General features: G+C 51.0%; 1 protein-coding gene across 3 annotated transcripts in view; it reads left to right on the plus strand.

Moving 5' to 3' along the window:
• JAKMIP1 (janus kinase and microtubule interacting protein 1) overlaps positions 1-23,457 on the plus strand; it is a 145,962-nt gene that overhangs the window by 44,307 nt on the left and 78,198 nt on the right. The gene's annotated exons all lie outside the window — the stretch shown is intronic.

The following is a 23,457-nucleotide window of genomic DNA, read 5'->3' on the forward strand; positions in this document are numbered from 1 at the left end:
TTCTGTCTGCTTTGTGTTCCCAGTGCTGAGAACAGCATCCAGCACAGAGGAGAGGCTCAATAAATATTTGCCGAATGGCTGAACGATTGGATGGAAACAAGTCCGCAGGCCATGTCAGCCCAGCATGGCCAGGGCAGCCGTGTCAGAGGGAAGCACAGCACTGTGGGTGCTCTGAAGCCAGTGACGGCGCCTCGAGGAGAAGGTAGTGCCCAGACTGAGGCCAGGCCCTCTGGACAGAGGGAGGTAGGGAGGCAGAGCCTACACCTGGGTGGGCCTGAGAGTTGGCGTAGGCCCAGGGTGGGCAGTGAGAACTGCGACAGCTTTAGAAGCAGTGGACGCAGGTGATCAGAGCTTCGTTTGCCTGGCCAGAAGGCTTGAGCTGGACTCGGAGCCTCTGGGACCATTTGAAGCCATCGGTCCCAGGAGTGCCACAGTGGTATGCGCTTGAAGACCATTTGGAAGACACTTGGGGCCAGCACAGCCCAGGAGACAGACAAGCTGTCATTCAGAGCCCAGTCTTGCCTCAGCTAGTGATTCCCAAGGGAATTGACCAGATAGTCTTTCATGTTTCTGAGATTGGCCTGTCTATATTCTACATGGACAGGCACTCATTGTTTCTTTGTTACTGATGTGTGCCTTAAAAAAACTGAGTTAGCTCCTTAAGTGAGTGAGTTTCACGGGTTGATCTTTTTAAAATTCCCATGCAAGTACTTAATGAGTTGGAGAAGTTTCTCGTGTAATTTCCTCATGTCACTTCAAATATATGGTGGGGAGAATGAGGACTTTGGAGTCCTCAGATCCAGGTTCAAATCCTGCTCCACTACTGGAATCACTTTGCTGCTTTAGAGAAATATCAGTATCTGTGCCCACTCTAGCCCAGTTATAGCAGATCCTCCTGGTGTTTTTTTAACTGCGGCAAGATACATATAACATAGAGTTGGCGTCTCAGTAAGTACATTCACACTGTGCAGCATCACCCCACCCATCTTCAGAGCTCTTTCATCTTGCAGAACTGAAGCTCTGAATCTATGAAACAGCAGCCTTCATTCCCCCTGGCAACCACCATTCTACTTTCTACCTCTGTGAATTTGACTAATCTAGTATTTGTCTTTTTGTGACTGACTTTTTTCACTTAGTATAATGTCCTCAAGTTTCATCCGTGTTGTCGTATGTGTCAGAATTTCCTTCCTTTTCAAAGCTGAATAATGTTCCATTGTATGTATCTGCCTCATTTTATTTGTCTATTCCTCTATTGGTGGACACTAGCATTGTGTTACGGGGTGACTTGTGTCCCTTCAAAGTTCGTGTGTGGAACCCCTGACGTTCAGTTCTCCAGAATGTGACTGTATTTGGAGAGAGGACTTTAAAGAGGTGAGTAAGCTTTAAGGAGGTCATTAGGGCGGGAACTAATCCAGCACGACTGGCGTCCTCATAAGAAGAGGGGATTAGGATGCAGACACGCACGAGGGACGGCCATGTGAGGACCCAGGGCGAAGACGCGTCTGTAAGCGAAGCCGAGAGGCCTCTGAAGGAACCAGCCCTGCCAGTGCCGTGGCTTCCAGCCTCCAGAATTGTGAGAAAACAGATTCTGTTGTTGAAGCAACCCAGTCTGTGGTGCCTTGTTAAGGCAGCCCTGGCTAACTAACACAGGGTGGTTCCCCTCTTGGCTGTTGTGAATGATGCTTCTGTGGACATGTGTGTTCAAATATCTCTTCAACACCCTGCTTTCAGTTCTTTGAGGTATACACCCAGAGGTGGGATCGCTGGATCACGTGGCAGTTCTCTGTAGGCGTAGGGATTTTCAAGAGCACGCCAGGAGATCCTGATGTGCCGGCAGGCGGAGAACCACGGGAGACTTGAGGGCTGTGGGCTCAGTGCAGGGACGAGGGTGGGTATTGGAGTCAGACTGCCTGGGTTCAAATCTTGGTGCCTCCCCTTGCCAGCTCTGTGACCTTGGGCAAGTTACTTCACCTCTCCGACCGTTAGGGTCTTCATCTGTCAAATGGGAAAACACCATTTGCAGGGCGGTTGCTGATGTTAAAGGAGCTGTGCTTGGAAAGGGCCAGGCTCGGTGCCCTGCATGGGGCAGGCACTTACGCTGTTGTGGCTGCCTTCATGATTGCTTGGTAATGATCTTGCTGGTCCGTGGGTTGCAGAAAAGTTCCTGCATGCTTTTAATTGTATCTGGATATTTTTGTAATTTCGTTTTCAGATTGTTCATTGATACCATGTAGAAAAACAATTACTTTCACATACTAAGCTTGTTTCCTGCCACATTACTGAACTTGTTAATTAGGTCTAATAGTTTATTTTATTTTAGTAGATTCCTTAGGGTTTTCTGTGCACAAGATCAAGTCATCTCGAAACAGAGATAGTTTTGCTTCTTCCTTTACAATCTGGATGCCTTTTGTTTCTTTTTCTTGCCTAGTTTTCCTGGCTTAAACCTGAGTTTGGTGTTGAACAGAGTGGTGAGAATGGACGTCCTTGTCTTGTTCCTGATCTTAGGGGGAAACTTCCAGTTTTCACCACTGATGGTGATGTGAGCTGTGGAGTTTTGGCAGACCTCCTTTACTGGGTTGAGGAAGTCCCTTCTATTCATTCCTAGTTGGTTGAGTTTCCATCATGAAGGGCTGTTGGATTTTGCCACATGCCTTTTCTGCACCTATCGACATGATTGTGAGCCTTTGTCCTTTATTCTACTAATGTGGTATAGAACATGGATTGATTTTTGGATCTTAAACCAACTTTGCATTCCTGGCATAAATCCCACTGGGCTGTGATGTATAGTCCTTTTTATATGTTGCAGGATTTGGTTTTCTAATATCTTATTGAGGATTTTTACATCTATGTTCATAAGTGATGTCAGTTTGTAGTTTTCCTTTCTTGTGATGTGTTTGCCCAGTTTTTGTGCAAGGGTATACTGGCTTCACAGAATGAGTTGGGAAGTGTTCTTTCCTCTTCTACTTTTTGGATGAGTTTGGTATTGATTCTTCTTTAAACGTTTGGTAGAATTCACCCATGAAGCCATCTAGGCCTGGGGTTTTCTTCATATCTCAGTGTTAAGTATATTTAATATATTACAGTGTTCAACTTTTTGTTGTGTCATTACAGTTTTACCTAAGTTGGAAAGGAATGATTAACCAGGCTTTTAAAAGACCAATTTATGGCCGGGCGTGGTGGTTCACGCCTGTAATCCTAGCACTCTGGGAGGCTGAGGCGGGCAGATTGCTCGAGGTTAGGAGTTTGAAACCAGCCTGAGCAAGAGCGAGACCCCGTCTCTACTATAAATAGAACGAAATTAATTGGCCAACTAATATATATAGAAAAAAAAATCAGCTGGGCATTGGTGGCGCATGCCTGTAGTCCCAGCTACTCAGGAGGCTGAGGCAGTAGGATCGCTTGAGCCCAGGAGTTTGAGGTTGCTGTGAGCTAGGCTGACGCCACAGCACTCACTCTAGCCTGGGCAACAAAGTGAGACTCTGTCTCAAAAAAAAACACCAAAAAACCACGACCAATTTACATGGTATTTGCAATTCGTTTTCTGTACAGGACATGGACGCCAGTAGGGCCTGAGTTTTGTTCAAAGCAGACCTGTGCTGGAGTTGGCATGCAGCTCCTCCTTCCTGAGGCTCCTTCCCACGCCAGGCTCTCTGCTGGGCTGGGGTCAGTCTCCCCGCTTTAATCTCATGGCTTGCTTTAATCTCATGCCTTTAATCTGAGGTGGTCCTGTGCTCAGATGAGGAGGCTGAGGAGAAGGGAAGGCACCCCCCCGAGCCGGCAGCCTTGCCCGGCCTGGGTCCCACAGTCCTTCCCTTGTCCTCTGCTGACCAGAGGGAAAGGCTGCAAGGCTGCTCTTTTTCTTCTTCATTTAGAAGGAAAGCGGTTTGTTCTGGAGCACAGTGCTAGAACCGCCTGCAGGACTTGCTAAAGCCCACAGGGCTGAGCCCACTCCCAGTTTCGGTGTCAGTAGGTCCTGCTGGGGCCAGAGAATTTGAGCTGCTACTGCTGCTGGTCTAAGGACCACACTCTGAGAACAGTAGTTCTAGAGGACGTACCCAAATTAACTGAAAATTAAAGAAAAATTATCCAGGGGCCATAGGCAAAACTAAGAGGCCAGGTGGGCCCTGGGCCAGAGCTGGCAGGCCTGCCTGTTGTCCCACTTTCGACTTACACGCTGGAGGGGCACCACGGTGACTTACATCCTGGGTTCAGAGGTGGCCCCAAAGAAGAGTTGATGACAGCCGTGTCTCGTCTCAAGGCCTTAGTGATGGTGGAGGAGGTTTCCACTTCCGGATCTCAGGTTTGGTGGAGGAAGTCATGAAGCCCTTAAGTCTGCTCATAAAGCTTTCAGCATGCATCCAAAGGAAACAAGAGAAAAATTAAGACAGCATTTTCTGCAAATTCTAGTGTGTATCAGGTGCTGTGCAGAGTGCTCCGTGTGGGTTAATTTGTCCAGTACTCACAGGCGAGTTTTTCTGTGGCTGTGTTTGCTGTGCAGACGGGTGGCTGAGGCTCAGCGAGGTAGAGGGCTTATATGAAGTCACACACTGCACAGAGCCGAAGTGCGTGTCGAGCCTTGGCTTTCCAGAGCCCGCCAGGCTGCCCCCAGAAGGCATCGCAGGAGTTTTTCTTTTTGTATTGGCAGTGTAGTCAGAGATGAGAGGCTACACACACTCACGCTCACACACACGCATACACACAGAGCACTGGACTGAGGGGGACCAGGACTCCGGGCCAAGCTCTGTCATTTGCCGCTGTGTCACTTAAATTCTCCTGTCCTCCATTTTCTCATCTGTGAACAACAGCCTTGATTTTTTATTTTGGAGGTCCCTGAAAATCCTGAGATATCATTTGCTCCCCTCGGCGGATTGGTTTTATAACCGTCTCTGCCACGGTGGGCTGAGCTCTGCCTGTGGCCAGGCCCTGTGCCTGGAGCATCGGCCCGTCCCTGTCGCCTGCAGACCTCCGGACAGCGGCAGGGTGGGGCACAGCTCGTGTGGAAAGCCCGCCCCAGAGGCCGCTCACCGGACCCCGATGCCAGCTGCCTCTGCAGCTGAGAGCAGGATGTGTTTTAAGGATTTGGGATTGGAATTGAGATAGTAATGTTGTGATATAGTAGCTTTAAAAGTACCAATAATATGAAACAAAAGCAAAATCTACAGCTTTGTCATATTGCTAGGCATACTTAGAATTTTATTGTGTGATGCATCCATGTAGTACTCTGGCTGAAGCTGCGAAAAAAGTCACTCAAGAAGTGCTGGACTCAGGAAAGACAGAACATGGAAAACTGCCCGTATTAAAGCCAGAACTCCCAGGGCAGGCTCCCTCTCCCCTTGCCTGCGCAGACATAAATGGGTATGAGCTCCCAGCAATCCACTCCTGGGAAGGGAATTGGGGAAAAATTCTAAATATGGACACAGTTATAGAAATAACCAAGATGTCTCCAAACTCGGGTCTGAATGAGACAGTGTGGCACCCCCCACTCTTCAGATTGTCATGGAAACTGCTTATTTTATGATGTGACATGGAAAAGACAGGCTAGAAAATGATCCCTAGACACATGAGTTTGCAGAATAAGTAAAAGGGCACCTAGGAAAACAGCCGAGAAGGAAGTCATTAAAATCCTAATGGAGGTGGGGGGTGGGGGAAGGAGATAGGAGAGAATTTCTTTTTCTTCTTCCTTGTCCTTTTCTGTGTTCTCCCAAGTTTCTTTCATGGAGTATGCTGGATCTTTAAAATGAGGGGAAAGAGTTCACACCGCCAGGAAGTGTCATCCCCTCTCCACGGCGTGCTGAATGTTCCCAGAGCCTGTAGCCTGGAACGAGGAACACTGGCTCCCCAGGCTGCCTAGTGGCCAGGAAGGTCCTGAAGTGCCTACGGTCACTAGGGCCATCCTCAGCTTTGACATCCAGGAGGGACTTCCCATTCAGTGCAGAAATAGCTCTTGCATTTCTCTACCCAGCTTCTGTGGACAAGGGCTATGGAAATTCCAGCGACTTAAGGAGGGGAATCCCATGGATTCCAGAGTGGAGGAGAAGGGACAGTCACAGGCTAGGCACTGGGAGGGTAGGTGCGGTTGTGCTGATTTTATGGAAGGGTCAATGTTTGTTTTGTAAAGCAGCGACTCAGGAAGGGTTTAGTCTTCCACTTTTGACACCGCTTCTCATTCTATGTGATACAAGTCAGATGGTCGAGACTGACAAGGGTATGGCCCCTTCCTCCGTACACCCCGCCCCAGAGCCATCACCGGCCCCTGCTGGGTGCTAAGGTCCCAGGTGCCTGCCCCATAGGCCTGGCTCTACTGCCGCCCAGCTCTGGGGTCTGGGGCAAGTGCTTTTTTCCTCTTCAAGCCTCAGTTTCTTATTCTGTAAAGGGCCCTGCCCACCCTTTTTGAGTGCCTGCCATTTGCCTGGCACCGTGCTGAGGACAGGTAAGCTCCAACAGGTGCCTGTGGTTGACTTTGGGACATTAATTATCTTTATTGCACTTGCTTGTTACATCTTTCTTGATGTCCAAAGGATACTACCAGCTGAGAGAAATACTTTTGTGCCAAGTTGTCTGGGACACGTTTTAATCCCCTTTCTATGTGAAAGTGTTACATTTCCATGTGGAAAACGTCCTAGCAAAGACAGAGGAGAGTAAGCGCCACTTATTTCTCCAATTCTCCAGGAGTAGTGGGGACAAAGGCACACAAAGGGGCTCTCACGGTGGGTTCCAGTGTTATCCCAGTGGGTGGACATCCCTGCAGAAAGACCCAGTCCACACTGGAAGTGGCCTTTGGCTAAGGGACACGGAATCTGTGTCCTAGGGAAGTCCTTGGTGGGCCTTTCGGGGCAGTGTGGCAGTGCTCCCTGCTCAGCCACCGCTCCGCGTGCGGTCACGGAGGCCCACCATCAGGCGCGCACATGGTTTATGTGGCAGGGTGTGTCTCACATGACTGTTGGTAAAAGTCCTCCCCCCAGATAAAAGAAAAAGAGGAACAACCGAGATGTCCAGTTGGAGAAGCATGTGTTCCGCTGCCACCCAGCCTTTGCTCTCTCTTTGCATGTATGAGATTCGTCTCCACAAAATGGGGACGTTGTTTCACAGCTGTTCTCATGACCTAGTAAATGTGTTAGTTTTCTAGGGCAGCTGTGCCACAGACTGGGTGGTTTAAACAGCAGAAATTATTGTCTCTTGGTTCTGGAGGCTGGAAGTCCAAGATGAGGTGTCAGCAGGCTGACTCCTTCCAAGGGCTGGGAGGGAGCCTCAGTGCCAGCCCTGTCTGGCTGCTGGGGGTTCGCTGGCCTTCCTTGGTGTTCCTCAGCTTGGAGAAGCACCACCCCAATCTCTGCCCTCACCCCCTGGGTGTTCTCTCTGTGTGCACGTCTGTGTCCAGATCTCTCCTTTTTGTAGGGCTAACAGCTGTGTTGGATTAAAGCCGACCCTGATGACTTCATTTTAATTTGATAACCTCGATAAAGACCCTATCTCCAATGAGGTCACAGTGTGAGGACTAGGGTTAGGGTCTCGACATATGAATCTGGGACAACACAGTTTAACCATAACATATATCAAGAACATTTTTAATGTCATTGAAATGTTCTGACACTGTGGCTTTCAAAGGCTTTTGAGCTGGGGGGACCCTTGCAGATAATGCAATTTTATGGAGCCCTGTGAAAGCTAGGTTAAAGTTGGAGGTTAAAGTTGGAGGCAGGTGGCACCTGGGCTTCACAGGGGCTTGGAGAAGGGCAGGGCTGACCACTGCTGGGGGTGTGTGTATGTTTCCAGTGGTGTCACATGAAAAAAGTCACAACTTGACGTAGGCCATGGAGGATGCATGGGAGGTGGGGAGATAGATTCCAGGCCAAAGGAGGCTCAAGAGAATGCAGTAAACCCAGGAGTCAAAGCAGAAAACAGTATGTCCCTCAGTGCCCACCGGTGCCTTGCCCTATCAAAAGCACTGTGTGTGTTGACTCATGCTACACTCGCAGCAGCCCTGCGCAGTAGGTACTATTATCTCCCTCACTTTTCAGGTGTGTGGGGGGTGACTGAAGCCCAGAGAGGACAAGTCACCTGCCCCAGGACACACAGGGAGAGTCAAGATTCAGACGCAGACAATCCGAGCCCAGAGCTGGCCCTTGGGAACACTTTCACTCCACAGCCATTCTGAGATTCTAGAATGTGACGTTCCGCCGGTGGGGTGTAGGTGTGTGTAGTGTCTCTCTATAGTTAGCATCAAGTAAATATTTGTTTTTCTGCTTCTTTGTTTCAGATTGTTTTGTGTGTCACTCTTTAACTGTAACTCAGGTTCTGGGGCGCTCCAGCCTTTGTCTGTGTTCAGGTGCAGACAGCAGAAGCCTCTGTCGAGCTACTTTAAACAGAAGGACCTAATACAGGGAAGCGGTGCCTGTGGTGGCAGGCGGCGGGCAGGATTGACCCCCAAGAGCGGCACCCCACAGCTGGCCTCCTGGGAGCCGCCGCGCTACCACCCCAGGGGTTTTCAAAGGCTTTTGAGCTGGGAGGCCCCTTTCAGATAATGGAAGGCTGTCCCAGGGCTGGCTCCAGCCTCAGCCGCAGGCCAGGGAGGAGAAGGCTGTGGTCCAGAGTGCCCTGTCCACAGGCCTGCACCGCAAATGGCGCCTGGCTCCATCCACGTCCCAGTCGAGCCTGTGTGACAGTGATTCATGAATTAAATGAGTGATGGACCCAAGAGACATGCAGAACCCAGCTCCAGTGGTGCTGGGAAGTGTCTTTTCTAGCTGTCTAGTTTCTGCAGCCCGGGGCGGCACATTTGGTCCCCACTGGGGTCACTTTCTGGGGCTGAGAGAGCATGGACAGGTGGGAAAGTCTCCCGAGCACTGCCGTCTGGAATGCTTGAGCAGCTCACACTTCCTGGTTTCCCACTTGGAGGAGGTTCCTGCCTGGCGCGGTGTCTCCCGGTGTGAGACTGCTTTTCAGGAGCTGTATCAGGCGTGATGCAATTAGGGCTCCGCAGATCAGAGCCTTGTGAGTTCCCTGAATCCCAGCAGAGTGGCGGCAGCAGCGCCGTCCTGGACAGGGCGAAGGCAGTGCTCCGTCTCCCAGCCGCCGTGCTCAGCAGGCCTGGGTGAGCCCCGCACCGAGGAGACAGGGCCTGGGCCAGCGCAGGTCCTGTCAGGGCACCAGTGGGAGCCCCTTCAGGCGAAGTGACAGGCAGCTCCTTACTGTGAAAATGGGGGCACTGAGTGGAGTTTGAGTCGTGGAGCAGAGGAGGCCTGGAGAGGGCAGGCTGCAGAGTCACACAGCCTGGGTGGAATCTCGGCTCCAGCATCACCTCCCTGAGCCTCAGTTTCCTCATCTGTAAAAGTGGGATAGTTGGTCAAATTCCATGAACTTGTCACTGTTTAAATGCGGGGTATACCATGGGCAGCTCTGTTTCCAGGAGCTGCTGTTTGCTTTCTGTGTGCCGTTCTTGAGGGCTTTTGTGTACAGCCAGGGCCCCCCGCCAGGGGTCACGGCCGGTCAGCCCGAGTGGAGGGGGAGGGTCTTACGGATTTATTTATTTATTTTCTCTGGGTAGGCTATTTCTTGGAACTCTGGAGTCTTTGCCGTAGTTTGGCTCTTGCCTAGTGCTAAACACTGTCAGAGATAAGGAGAGCAGGAAAGCAAAGGACAATGGAGTGAGGGCGAGTGGCAGCCGTCTCTGGCTGTGGCTGCGGGCAGGCACTTGGCCGCTTGCTCGGACTGCGAGAGGCTGAGCAGATAGCCGACGCTGACACCCCGCACGCTCCCACAGGTCCCTGTCGCCTGCTTTGCTTCTGTCAGTCCTGCTCTCAGAGGGAGAGGGCACCGCCGGGGTTTTCTAGAAGTGCTTGAGCATGGTCATGGTTATCCTGGTTTAAGCAGACTGGAATACAGAGTCACAGATGCCTGCGTTGGGATGCCAGACGCTTGGGTACGTGTGGAAGGGATGGTTCATTCGCTGCTTACTTTGACTCCTCGCCATTTCTTAAGTCCCCTGACACCAGCCTCTGCTGCGGTGTCAAGAGGCTGTTAGGGAATGGTAGTGAGTTCTGCATGAGCCAGCCATTCCTGGGTGGTGGGGTTTGTAGAGGGGCTGGTGGGATGGGCTTTACAAGGTTTGGGTTCAAGTCTAGGTTGGCTGTGGCTCTCAGGGCCTCTGTTTTCTCATATGTAAAATGGGGCAATAAACAACTTCCCAGGGGGTTGTGATGGTTGCTGCAGAGATATGCAGGGGACTAGATTACATTAATCTGCCCAATGCTGTGTACATGATGGCTTTTTATTAAGGATGAGCCAGGCGGGGCCTGGGAGTGCCCATCCTGGAGTGGGGGGCTCAAGGAGCATCTTGTGTGTGGGTCTGCGTGGGCTGCCATAGCACGGCCTCACAGACTGGGGCGTACACAGAAACTGCTCGCGACTCTGGGGCTACGGTTCCGGAGGCTAGAAATCCAAAATCTAGGTGTCGGCAGGGTCTTTCCTTCTGAGGTCTCTCTCCTTGGCTTGCAGACAGTTGCCTTCTCCCTGTGTCCTCGCCTAGTCTCCCCTCTGTGTGTGTTCTGTCCCGATCTCCTTTTCCTATAAGGACGCCAGTCAGATTGCATCAGGGCCCACCCTAATGGCCCCATTTTACCCAAATTACCTCCGTAAATACCCTGTCTGCAGATGAATTCACATTCTGAGGTGCTAGGGTAAGGGCTTCAACATGGGAATTTGTGGGGGACACAACTCTTGGGAGGTTGCAGCAAAACAGGCCTGGCCATCGTGGAGAGCCTGCTGCAGGGAGCCTGGGAGATGCAGAGAATGCGCACACCCTGGGCACACCCCCGCGGAGCTGCAGGGCCAAGGGACACAGTGCTGGGGGAAACAGTGTCCCAGAACTTTTACCTCTGCCAGAAACTTGGAAAACAGTGATCCCCACCACCTGCCCACCACCTGCCATTGGGCATGGGCATCCTGGCTGGAAAACAGGTCCAAAGGAGGAACAGAGCTTCAGGGTTAAATGAGTCTGCTGTGTCACACAGGGAAGGATTAATCTCTTTGGGAACTTTTTCTTTGGTTTTTAAAGTATTGAGTTTAACATTGGCCTCGTCTCTCTGTTGCTCCCCTCTCTCCCTCCCTCTCAAAGCATAAATAATGTTATTTATAAATAGCACGTTGTAGCCTTTTTCATACGGAAGTGAACTGTTTATGTTTCTTTGTCTTCTGGGCCTCACCAAGGGCCGCGAGCAGAGTCGCCGTGCCCTCTATCGCAGCAGGCGCAGGCCGTGGCAGGGGCAGAGCGGACGCGCCTGTGGACTGTGCAGGGGCGTAGCCGGCTTCAGCACCCTCCCGGGCACAGCTTTCTCTTTGTGCTTTTCATTCAGGTTCGTTGTCATGATTTTTTGTGTTCTGTTGGGCCACATTACTCCATAAAGTGCTCCTTGAGTATCATTTTTATGATGAAAATTCTATCTTATTATCTTTATCACAAAGACCTTTTTTTAATTCAGAAGGGGTAGGGTTTGCTTTTTTAGTTGTAGTTTAGAGATTGTGTCAACAGTGAGAGAGTAACAGTGGCTGGGAATTAATTTGTGCCTTCGTTTTCCGTAACCGACGACGAGCGTGCAGAAGCTGGCCGGCTTTGTGCGTACTGGTCTTGAGACCCAGTGCTTGCTTATAGCACAGAGCACATGACACAAGTTGGGTCTTGTTTTTGATCCACTCTGACGGCCTCTTTTTATTGGTGTACTTAGACCATTGACATTGAAAGTGATTATTGACAGAGTCTGATTAGTATCTTCCATGTTCATGGCCGTGTTCTATTTGTGGCCCGTATTCTGTGTTTCTGATTTGTCTTCCACTGTTTTTCTGCCTTCTGTGGTTTTAAGACATCTCCATTTTCTCTCCTTTCTGAACATCAATTGTATTTGCTGTGAAACCTCTTTTAGTGTCCCCCACGTCTGCCCCTGATCCGAGCCCACTTCAGATGGCCGTGTTGGCTCCCCGCGCGGCGGCAGCGCCCCCGACAGAGCCCTCCGCCCGCCCTCCGCGCCCTGCACTCACCCACGAGCTTCAGCCACCAAATACATTGTTGCTGTCACTTTGGACCAACTGTTCTGGTAAATCAGTTAAGAATAAGAAAAATAAAAGACTGTTTTATCTTCACCCTTTTCTTCTCTAAAGCTCTTCCTGTCTTTATATAGGTCTGAGTTTCTGACCTTTGTCATTTTCCTTCTGTCTTAAGAACATCTTTTAACCTTTTTTCCAGGGCAGGTATCTGTAACAAATTCTTTCGATTTTTGTTTGTCTGAGAAAGACTTTATTTCTCCATCAGTTTTGAAGGATAATTTCAGAGGGTACAGAGTTCTAGGTTGGTGGGTTTTTTTTCTTGACTCAACATTTAAGCATTTCACTTCTCTTCTTGTTTGAGTGGCTTCTGAAGAGTCTGATGTGATTCTTATCCTTGCTTCTCTAGGGGTGCTTTTTCCCTCTGGCTACTTTCAGGATTTTTTTTAATCTTTACTTTCCTGCAGTTTGAACATGATATGGAAAGTGTAGATTTTTTGGCTTTTATCCTGCTTGGCGTTCTCTGAGCTTCCTGGACTTGTGGTTTGGTGTCTGACATTAATTTTAGTAAATTCTCAGATACTATAGCTTCAAATATTTCTTCAGTTCCTTTCCTGCTTTCCTCTCCTTCTCTTATTCCCATTACACGTGTTTATACCTTTTGTGGTTGTCCTACACTCCTGGGACATTCCATTCCCTTTTTAGTCTTTCTTTTCCTTTGGTTTCAGGTAGGATGTACTCTGTTGGCACAGCTTTCAGCTTGCTGATACTTTTTTCAGCTGTGTTCAGTCTACTAATGAGTCCATCAAAGGCACTCTTCATTTCTGTCACACTGTTTTTGATTTCTAGCATTTATTTTTAATTCTTTTTTAGAATCTCCATCTCTGCTCGCATTACCCATCTGGTTTTGCATGTTGTCTGCTTTCTCAGTGAGAGCCCTTAGCATATTAATCATAGTTATTTTTAAGTTCCAGTATGATCATTCCAACATCTCTGCCGTATGTGAGTGTGGTTCTGATGTTTTCTCTGTGTCTTCAAACTGTGTTTTTTGCCTTTTAGTATGCCTTGTAATTTTTTTGTTGGAAGCTGGACATGATGTACTTGGTAAAGGAACCTAAACTGGTTCCTGCGGAGGTTTCTGCTCTGGTACGCTGTAATTCTCTGTATCTGCCTGTCTGCCTTTCCAAGTTTTGGCAGCAGTTTGCCCTATGACCTTGCTTCTCAGATGGGTCTAGGAGAAGTCCTTGATTCGTGTTTTGTTTCACTTACCCTGTGTGTAAGGGAATCATGGCTTCTGAGCTCCTCACATGCTGGGGCAGACACTAAAAGTTTGATTTAATTCTTTCTGTGTCCGCCCCACCCCCCACTTCATCGGGCAGGACTTTGCCAAAGTGGCATGCGGCAGGTAACTGCACAGTGTTACCCTAGTGGTAGGTTTCTGTTTGCTTTGGGGCTGGCATGATGAGTTTGGACCTGGGCTCTGTGAGTCTCTGGCCATGACACCTGTGTTCCAGACCCTGCCCAGTTTAGAGTGGCCTCCTCTCCCTGACCTTGGCTGTGCTTCACTTCTTGGGAACATGTCAGGATGGATATGTTAGGACCAGGAGGTGGAGGCTGTCCAAGGCAGTGTCCCCACAGTACCCAGTGGTTGCTGTGCCACTGTCCCCTCCACGTGGTCCTGAGCTTCAGAGGTGAATGTGCGGGTTCTGTGACTGGGGTTTAGTGACACCTGATCAGTGTGTGAGTTCCCAGAGAAGGGAGCTGGGAGGTGGGACTGATTCCCATCCTTCGCGGCCGCTTCGTGTGGAAGGGGAGCACACTCATTTTGGTGGCTTCTCAGTGCCTGAAGGTTTCTCTTTGGCTTGCAGCCGTGCTTTCTGAAGTGGGGCCTGCCCAGGGGGAGGCCAAGGGGCTTCCTGTCCTAGGAAGGACTTTGGGGAGAGGCCGAACCACCGTGTGGGGCTGGAGGTTGAGGAGGGCCTCGCAGGACTGAAGCGGGGTGGCCCGTGTGGAGCCGTGCCCTGCCCTCCGCTGCCCGCCGGCCTTCTCTTTGCGGTGCTTCTCCTCACAGTGGGGCCACGTGTCTGGACCTCAGAGCCTCCCAGGTCCTGTCCCTGCTGCTGTCCTGTGTGGCCTCACCAGCATGCCAGCGAGGCCACGGCTGCGGCTGTCCCCACGGAGCCACCTGGCCGGGGCTCACAATCTTGCCCCGCCACCCTGGCTGCCCCTCGCCCTGGCACTGGCCTCCCCCAGCGCACGGTCTCCGCCCTGTCTCCTCTGCCTACCCTCTTTTCTTCCAGAATAACCCGCCTTTCAGCAAGCCCCAGTGTGTGGCTTTTTCAGTGTGGGATGTGTGGCGTTTCAGTCTCAACCTCAGTGTCCTCATCTCTGAATTGGGAGAGGAGCCCTCGCACCGTCTTCCCCTGTGGGGTGGGGCGGGGCGGCCTGTCGGGGAGCCCTCAGAGCCACTTTCTCTGCAGAGCCAGAGGGGCAGCGGCCGGGCCAGCGGGGCGCCCTCCCTGCGGGGCCGTGGGCCGCGCTCGCCCTCCCGGTCGCCTGGGTCAGCCCGCAGCTCCGGCCGCCAGCCGCCTCGGGATTCTGTGTGCCTGGAGGCAGGTCTGAGTCAAGAGTGTCCCGACACCTGGGGCTTCCCGTCCTCGTCGGAACTACTGGCTAGTGGGCCTGTGTGGGGTGCCTGTGTGTGTGGTGTGTTTCTGTGTGTGATCTGTGTGGGGTGTGTGTTTCTGTGTGGTGTGTGAGATCTGTGTGTGGGGTGTGTGTGGTGTGTGTTTCTGTGTGGTGTGTGAGATCTGTGTGAGGTGTGTGTGGTGTGTGTTTCTGTGTGGTGTGTGAGATCTGTGTGGTGTGTGAGACCTGTGTGGGGTGTGTGTGGTGTGCATTTCTGTGTGGTGTGTGAGACCTGTGTGGGGTGTGTGTGATGTGCGTTTCTGTGTGGTGTGTGAGATCTGTGTGTGGGGTGTGTGTGTGGTGTGTTTCTGTGTGGTGTGTGAGATCTGTGTGGTGTGTGAGATCTGTGTGGGGTGTGTGTGGTGTGTGTTTCTGTGTGGTGTGTGAGATCTCTGTGTGGGGTGTGTGTGGTGTGCGTTTCTGTGTGGTGTGTGAGATCTATGTGTGGTGTGTGTGGTGTGTGTTTCTGTGTGGTGTGTGAGATCTGTGTGTGGTGTGTGTGGTGTGCGTTTCTGTGTGGTGTGTGAGATCTGTGTGGGGTGTGTGTGGTGTGCATTTCTGTGTGGTGTGTGAGATCTGTGTGGGGTGTGTGTGGTGTGTGTTTCTGTGTGGTGTGTGAGACCTGTGTGGGGTGTGTGTGGTGTGCATTTCTGTGTGGTGTGTGAGATCTGTGTGGGGTTGTGTGGTGTGTGTTTCTGTGTGGTGTGTGAGACCTGTGTGGGGTGTGTGTGGTGTGCATTTCTGTGTGGTGTGTGAGATCTGTGTGTGGTGTGTGTGGTGTGTGTTTCTGTGTGGTGTGTGAGACCTGTGTGGGGTGTGTGTGGTGTGCATTTCTGTGTGGTGTGTGAGATCTGTGTGGGGTGTGTGTGGTGTGTGTTTCTGTGTGGTGTGTGAGACCTGTGTGGGGTGTGTGTGGTGTGCATTTCTGTGTGGTGTGTGAGATCTGTGTGGGGTTGTGTGGTGTGTGTTTCTGTGTGGTGTGTGAGACCTGTGTGGGGTGTGTGTGGTGTGCATTTCTGTGTGGTGTGTGAAACCTGTGTGGGGTGTGTGTGGTGTGCATTTCTGTGTGGTGTGTGAGACCTGTGTGTGGTATGTGGGGTGTATGGGGTGTGTGTGGTGTGTGTTTCTGTGTGGTGTGTGAGACCTGTGTGGGGTGTGTGTGGTGTGTGTTTCTGTGTGGTGTGTGAGACCTGTGTGGGGTGTGTGTGGTGTATGTTTCTGTGTGGTGTGTGAGATCTGTGTGTGTGATGTGTGTTTCTGTGTGGTGTGTGAGATCTGTGTGTGGGGTGTGTGTGGTGTGCATTTCTGTGTGTTGTGTGAGATCTGTGTGGGGTGTGTGTGGTATGCATTTCTGTGTGGTGTGTGAGACCTGTGTGGGGTGTGTGTGGTGTGCGTTTCTGTGTGGTGTGTGAGACCTGTGTGGGGTGTGTGTGGTGTGCGTTTCTGTGTGGTGTTTGAGACCTGTGTGTGGTGTGTGTGGTGTGCCAGACCTGTGTGTGGTGTGTGTGGTGTGCGTTTCTGAGCGCTGTGTGTGGTACCAGCGTGTGGCACGTGTGGAGTGCGGAAAGTCTAACACAGGCCGCGAGGCTGTGGGTGGAGCTGCAGCAGTGGCAGGCATGGCCTGAGGCCCAGCGTGCGCCTGACTGAGGCTCTGTCTGGGTCTCCGGGGTCCTGGCGAGGGTCAGCCGGCCCCGGCCCCACTGCTGTGTTGGTGATTGATGTCGTCGGCCAGGAAAGTGGGGCTGAGGGCACCTCGGGGAGCTGGGGCCGTGGCCGGTGGTGCCCACATGGGGTGGTGGCTGCCCCATGGCCTCTGAAGCGCCTGGTGAGCTCTGCCTACCACAGTGGGGTGGGGAGGGGCAGGTTCTCCTTTCCCTGCTGGGCTGCCACTCCCTATGTGACCTGCCTGGGCCTCAGTTTTCCCATTTGTAAATTGGGTGTGTCCCTTTTGGCTATCCTCGCCTGCTGGTCCCAAGTCCTGGAGACAGATGGTCGGGGATGCTGGCCCAGGTGTTCATCGCTGTGATGGCCCTGCGGATACCCTGACTTTGCCCGCAGGGCAGAGGGCTGCTCACAGTAAGTGTGGCTTGGGCTGAGTGCTGGGGACAGTTAGGAGGGGGTCCGAGGGGCCCTGTGAGGCAGCGACAGGCACGTCAGAGCCTTGTGGGGGACAGCAGGCGTGCCACCACGGCCCCCTCCAGGCTCAGGCTGGGCCATGGAGGAGGGCACAGTGCAGAGGCCTGACAACTTGCAGGGAACGAAGGCTGTCAGCAGGGAACAGCGGGAGGGTCACTCCCAGTGCCCCGGAGCCTGGATGGTGCGGGCACTCTGCCCTGACAGGAAGGGGTGAGGGCAGCTGGGCAGTGGCAGCAGGGGATGCCTTTGAGAACTGGTGAGAAGGGGACGGGACTGGTGGCTGGACATTGAAGGTTGGGGAAACCTGGGCCCATTCGAGGATTGAGCTGCCACACACAGAGCGTGGAACAGGGTCCAGGGCACCAAGTCCTCCTAAGCGTGCTGGTAAAGGTGCTGCTCTGTCATCATTTCTATCATCATACGACCCGCCGGAGGCGATGTGGCTCACGCCTGTAATCCTAGCAGTTTGGGAGGCCGAGGTGGGAGAATCATTTGAGGCCAAGAGTTCAAGACCAGCCTGGGCAGTACAGTGAGACCTGGTCTTTAAAAATTAAGAAAAATTAGCCAGGTGTGGTGGTGTGTGCCTGTAGTCCCAGGTACTCTCGGGGTTGAGGTAGGAGGATCATTTGAGCCCAGGAGTTCGAGGAGGCTGAAGGGAGCTATGATGATGCCATTGTGCTCCAGCCTGGTGACAAAGCGAGACCATGTCTCTAAAAAAGAATAAAATAATAATAATAATAGTAAAAACCCATCAGCCCTGACCTCCTGGGGTCTGTGGTGGGACACAGGGGCTTGGGCCGCCCGGCTGTGGGTGGCTTGCACGGGCTTTCTCTTGGGTCAGCCCTGCCCCCATGCAGTGCTGTCTGCATGGCCCACACCCTATGGACAGGAAACCCCAGGTGATAGGGCACAGTCATGGCCATGCGGAGATTCGAGGCAGAGCTGGGGCAAGTGACCGAGCCTCCTGCTCCTCATTCTGGGTTCTTTCTATCGCACTTTACCCTGGAACCTGGAGTATGTGTTAGGAAAACCTAGCTTAGTTGACTTTATTTATGATGCTTTATGCAAATTTTATTTACCCCCCTTACTTTTTTGCACAAGTATAAGAAGAGACAGTAAGCACTTTGTTAATTTCCTATAACTGGAGAATGAGGTCTCTTAAGAAAGTTATTAATAATATTCTAGACCTCTTAGACTTTCTTTTTAAGCACTAAAGGACTTATTATTTTAATCTCTATTTTCAGAGTGGTGGTATGATAGAAAATCTTTGCTTTCTAGAAAACCTTTGCTCTCTTTGTGTTTTCCTGCCTGTACATTTGCTTCTTACACGACATTGTCTTCCAATTTCCTGTGTCCCTTCTGCCCTGGGCTGGGAGAACAGACAGCTCAGCTGCTAGGCTTGTGTGCAAACTGTGAGCTAGTAGGCTCTGCGGCGGGGACTGGGACTCACCCACAGTGAAGCGTGCACTGGCTTTGGGTGGGGTGTTTGGTCTCTCCAGAAGCCATTCCTCCTCACCCAGTGGCCGAGCTCTATTCCATGGGACTGTACATTCTCTGGATAAATGAGCCTTTTTGGGGGCAGGAAGTTGAAAATTAGCAGCACTAAAGTGAGGATGGAAGGGGAAATGGGATTCGAATGGAGCAAACCTCAAGCATATGAAGGGGCAGAAAATCGGAAAGCTAGTGGAGCCTTTTGCGTTTGCTAAATTCTTATAGTATCAGCAAGTAACATCCTTTGTTTAAAGGACTTTGTAGTTTGCACATCATTATAGTTATAAATTGTTAACTCTTACTGAGTGCTTGTTATGGTCTGGGCCTTGTTCTGAGCACTTTAAAAGTATGAAGTCAAAATTATAAAAATATAAAAAATAAAAGTATGAAACCATTTCATGCCCACAACAACTTCATGGGGAAGGAATTATCATTTGCACATGAAGAACCTGAGGAACAGAGAGGTAACATCTCTTGTCTGAGGTCACACAGCTGATCAGTGGCAGAGCTGAGACCCCCGCAACTCTGGCTCCTGAGCCTGGCGTCACCCCTGCACCCCCCACCAACCTCCACAGCCTGGGGCTGGGTCCTGCTGTCCCAGCCTTGCAGCCAGGAAACTAAAGCCCAGAGATAAGAAATGAAATCTCCCACGTCCCAGAGCAAGCGCTGGCTTGTGTGGGACTTGAATTCAGGTCAGCAGCTGCTCCAGTCTAACTTCTATTTATATCACACGGTGTTGTTTTTCTTATAAGGCCTCTGCCATTCCTTGAGTTTTGGCACAGTCTTTTAAAAACAAGAAAATTTTATTGTTTTCATGCTAAATATGCAATACAGAGTCTTTGTAGATACTTTGGGAAACACATCTAGGTAAAAATCATGTCAAAACACAATGAAAAAACCCCAAGTATCCCATGCCCTTCAAGGATATCTACTCTTAATAGATTATAAATATTTGTCTAGGCTAAATGCCTACACTTACACACGTGTACGTATAGGCAGTTATACATATTATATATATGCATATATATACTTCAGTATATTGTATATACTGTTGTGTAAGTTGCTTTTCCCACTTAATATATGACAAACAGAGTTTGCAAGTTGATGGCCACAGGCCAAATCTGGTCCACAGATGGATTTTGTTTGGGCTACACAATACTTAAAAGAAAAAAAAGTTTTTTGAATTAGTGCCTAACATACAAATTGGGAGATTTCACATAAAAATCAATTTCTGTTTTCTCTGGAAAAATCAGATGTGTCCCACCTGCATCGTGCTCTGGAATCTGGCTGGAGCTGGGTCATGGTCGCCTGAGTAGAGGGCTCGTGCGGCACACTCACCTCAGTCCCCAGGCACGCACTCACTGCGCGTCCTGTCGGGCTGTGCGCGTCCTGTCGTCTGCGATGGCTGCACGCGCCCCACTGCGCGCCGTGAGGGAGTTATTAGCAGTTTTATAGTGCAAGCAGCTTCCTCTGGCTGGGCATGTAGGCTGCTTCCAGTGCTTGCTCTCTGGATGCCTGGCACCGTTCTTTGGAAGGCATGGGGAGTTGGAGGGAAGAGAGCATTGGCCTCCAGATGGTCATGTCCTTATGGGCCTGAGCGCTGGGGACCATTTCCCCCACTCTGCTCCTTATGCAGCCAACTTTCAGTAGAGTCACAGGCAAAATCTCGGATCAAACTATGGACATTACTAGCCAATCAGGCAGAATGTGCCAACTGGGGTGGTGATGATGACGATGAAGAAGCTGACATATTTTGAGCATTGCTATGTGCCAAGAACTGTGCCAAGAACTTTGCAAACATGAAGTGATTTAATCCTGCAGCAACTCTCTGGAGTGGAGACTCTGACGCCCCTGTCTCGGAGATGCGGGAAGGGACCACCGAGAACCCATGGGAGGAGTCAGTGCCACTCTGCTAGTTCAGTTCTGCTCAAAAGGAACCCAGTACCATCTCCTTCATTATTTTATTGATTGCACAAACAGCGTTACAACAATCATGGGACTCAAAATGAAGCTTAAAAATTGCCAGATGTGAGCTGATGAAAAGCACCATTCCCCGTCTTTTTGGGCTCTGCACGGCAGGCTCACCTGCTGCTGCTGCCGCTCAGCTTTCCTCCCCACCTTTGCCTGGGCTGCTGCCTGGTTCCTGATGGGCCTTGCCCTCCCCCAGCCGTCCCCCGGCTGGCTTTGGGGCCCTTAAGTTGTTCAGGTTTCCCACTGCTGTTAGCAATTCAGATTATACCATACTCAGCATCTTTAGGTGTATGACTTTTTCCTTTGGGGAATTATTTGCTTAGAATAAATTCCCAAGAAGGATATTACTGAGCCCACGATAGGAATACTTTTGTAGCTTTTTAAGTTGACACAATCTACTTGCAGATATTTAAACCAAAGGCATATACTTACAACCACGAGTAAGATGTGCAACGTTTGGGGGATGGACATGCTTGAAGCTCTTACTCGAGGGGGGAGGGGGGCATGGGGCATATATGTAACCTTAACACTTGTACCCACATAATATGCTAAAATAAAAAAATGGGGCAAACTAAAATAAAAAATAAAAAAAAGGCATATACTTATTCAGAGATTTTTTTTAAAGAGCCAGTTAAGTAATGAATGTTTGTTAAAAAAAAAAAAAGTGGGGCTAAATTCTTTAGGATAAACTGTTTACTGCTCACAGAAAGGACTCGACTCTGTCAGTCTGCCTCCTTTGTATCCCGGCGTCTCTACATGATTCTTGGTGGAATGAGCAGGCAGCATTGCAAAGAAGTCTTCTTGGCGATGGGCAGGGATTTCTGCTTTCAGATGTTGTTTGGAGTCGAGTTGTCTCGCAGGAGCTGGTTTTCTTTCTGCACCTGTGTTATGCCAACCCTGTTACAAGAATGTCAGGCCACAGAGGGATGGAGGTAGAACACCTGAGTTGGAAATACCATGGCAACCACCCAATAATTGAATAATCTAGGGCAACCCACTTCAGCTTTCCAAGCCTCACTTTTTCATCTGCAAATGGGAGGCACAGGTGTCTCCCAGTCGCACCTCCTGAGCTGTGAGTTGTGAGTACAGAGGGATGTGAGCCGCTCTGCCGGGAGGGGAGGCACCGTCTTTTCTTACTGGTGCTACACACCCTGGAAGAGGCGGGGCTTATTCAATGCCTGTTCTGAGAAGCTGATTATCTTAAGGCATTAAACAAGTGCTGAGTGTGTCCCAGGAGTGTCTTTTCCTTCATGCCCCGTATATTAATTTCCTGTGACTGCCATAAAGAGTGACCACAAACTAGGTGGTAAATAGAAATTCACTCTTACAATTCTGGAGGCCAGAAGTCTAAGATCGAGGCGTTGGATGTGTTGCATCCCCTTAAAGGGCGTTAGGGGAGAATCTGTCTTTGCCTCTCTGCAGCTGACCTTGCAGGTGCTCAGTAGATATTTGTGACTGTGAAGGTTGAGATCATAAATTATATTTGGCCGTTTCTTCTGCCTTTTCCACTCTTTGTGACACCAACCTTTCCCCCTTGTGCAGTTTGGGTCAGGGTTTTGACACGTTCACTTAATGGTCCCTTATGCCAAGCGTTGTGTTGTTGGGACGAACACCCGAGTGTCTGTGTCGGGACCGTACCTCTGGTTAGTTCCATAACGGCATTCCTGCAGTGGCCACAGGATGGACTCGGAAGGAGCTGACTTCCTTTCTGGGTGTGGTGTCTGAGGGTGCTTCCTGTGAGTCGGGAAGGGCGCCGTCGGCGCGGAGGCCGGTTTCTGAGAACTGCTGTGGCTGTCGGAGCGGCAGGCCAGCAGAGGTAAGGAATGAATTATGCATCGGCCCTAATAGGTGAAATCAAAGCAACTGAAGACAGAATGAGCCTTCCTGGAATCGATCAGGGAGAACGTCAACTGCCCGGAATAGTCTTCGTGGTGCATTGGGAAGCACTGCTCTTTCCTGTTTGCGAGGAAGGGGCTGGCCTCCACTGTTGCCTTCCAGATTCCTAGTTTGGACGGACGCCGCAGTGCCCCAGAGCTAGCGGCTCACGCTCAACTTCAGTTTGCGGCCCCTGAGTGCCGCTCACCGGAGCCACTGGCATCGATGAGACCTCACCCCAGATCCTTCTCCAGTGCCCCACCTGCCACTTCCCGCGTCAGTCCCTGTGCTCCCCACGCCCACCCACCGGCTGAGCACATGCTGGCTCCACGCGGCTGGCTCCAGTGTCCAGTCCTCAGCCAGCCCGCTGGGGAGCAGCGCCCTGGCCACTCCTTCCTGCGATCTCCTCTCAGCTGCCCTGGTTCTCTCTTGTGTCCCTTTATCTACAGGCTTCCTGTTTATGGTCTTCCTTGCTGCCTTCATCTCTTCTGCCTGCCCTTTCGAGGTTGGCATTCCTTTCTGCCATGCCAGAATGTTCTCTTGTTCTCATGTCACGTTCTGTCCTGAGGGGTCTCATTGCAGCACCACACTCACTAACTTCACACCCTGCCCCTGCTCTGCTTCCCTCGCCTCTAAATGGGCCTGGTAACTATACCCCTTTGCAGGTGTTCCAAGGATTGTAGGTAGAATCCCCAACTCCTGTCATAGGACTGGACACATCCCAGGGGACCCAAGACTCTCCCATGGTCACTCATTCAGCCAGTCCTTATGGGACGCCTCTTACATCTGGAGTCTCTCTGCTCTGGGCACAGGGGATACAGGGCGGAAGAACAGACCCAGGCCCTGGTGTGGGGGACTAGACAAGAGCTGAGGAAAGATGTAGTTTGTCACATGGGAACAACAGTAGGACCTGGTGAGGGAGCAGGGAGGGGACGTTTGGGTTCAGCCTCGGCTCACCCACTTCAGCTGTGGACCTTGATCAGGTTCATACTGTCTCCTCTCTCATTAGCTGTGTGACATGATGGCACTCAACTGCTGTGTGCCCCAGTTTCCCCATCCGTAATACTGGGTGACATCACCTCCCTAGTAGCAGAGGGAACTGCTGACTTTTAGGAAGTCTAAAAGCCCATTTCTCAAAGTCCTCAGGCTCTGCCCTGGAACGAGAGTGTGGTGGGAAGCGCAGATTCCCTGGCCTCGCTCACTCCTCACGCCTCGAGCTCTGGGAAGAGGCCCAGGGATCTGCCTTTTGAAACTAGCACCCTAGGA

The sequence above is a fragment of the Microcebus murinus genome, chromosome 16 (genome assembly GCF_040939455.1).
Source record: "Microcebus murinus isolate Inina chromosome 16, M.murinus_Inina_mat1.0, whole genome shotgun sequence".
Taxonomy (NCBI): Eukaryota; Metazoa; Chordata; class Mammalia; order Primates; family Cheirogaleidae; genus Microcebus; species Microcebus murinus.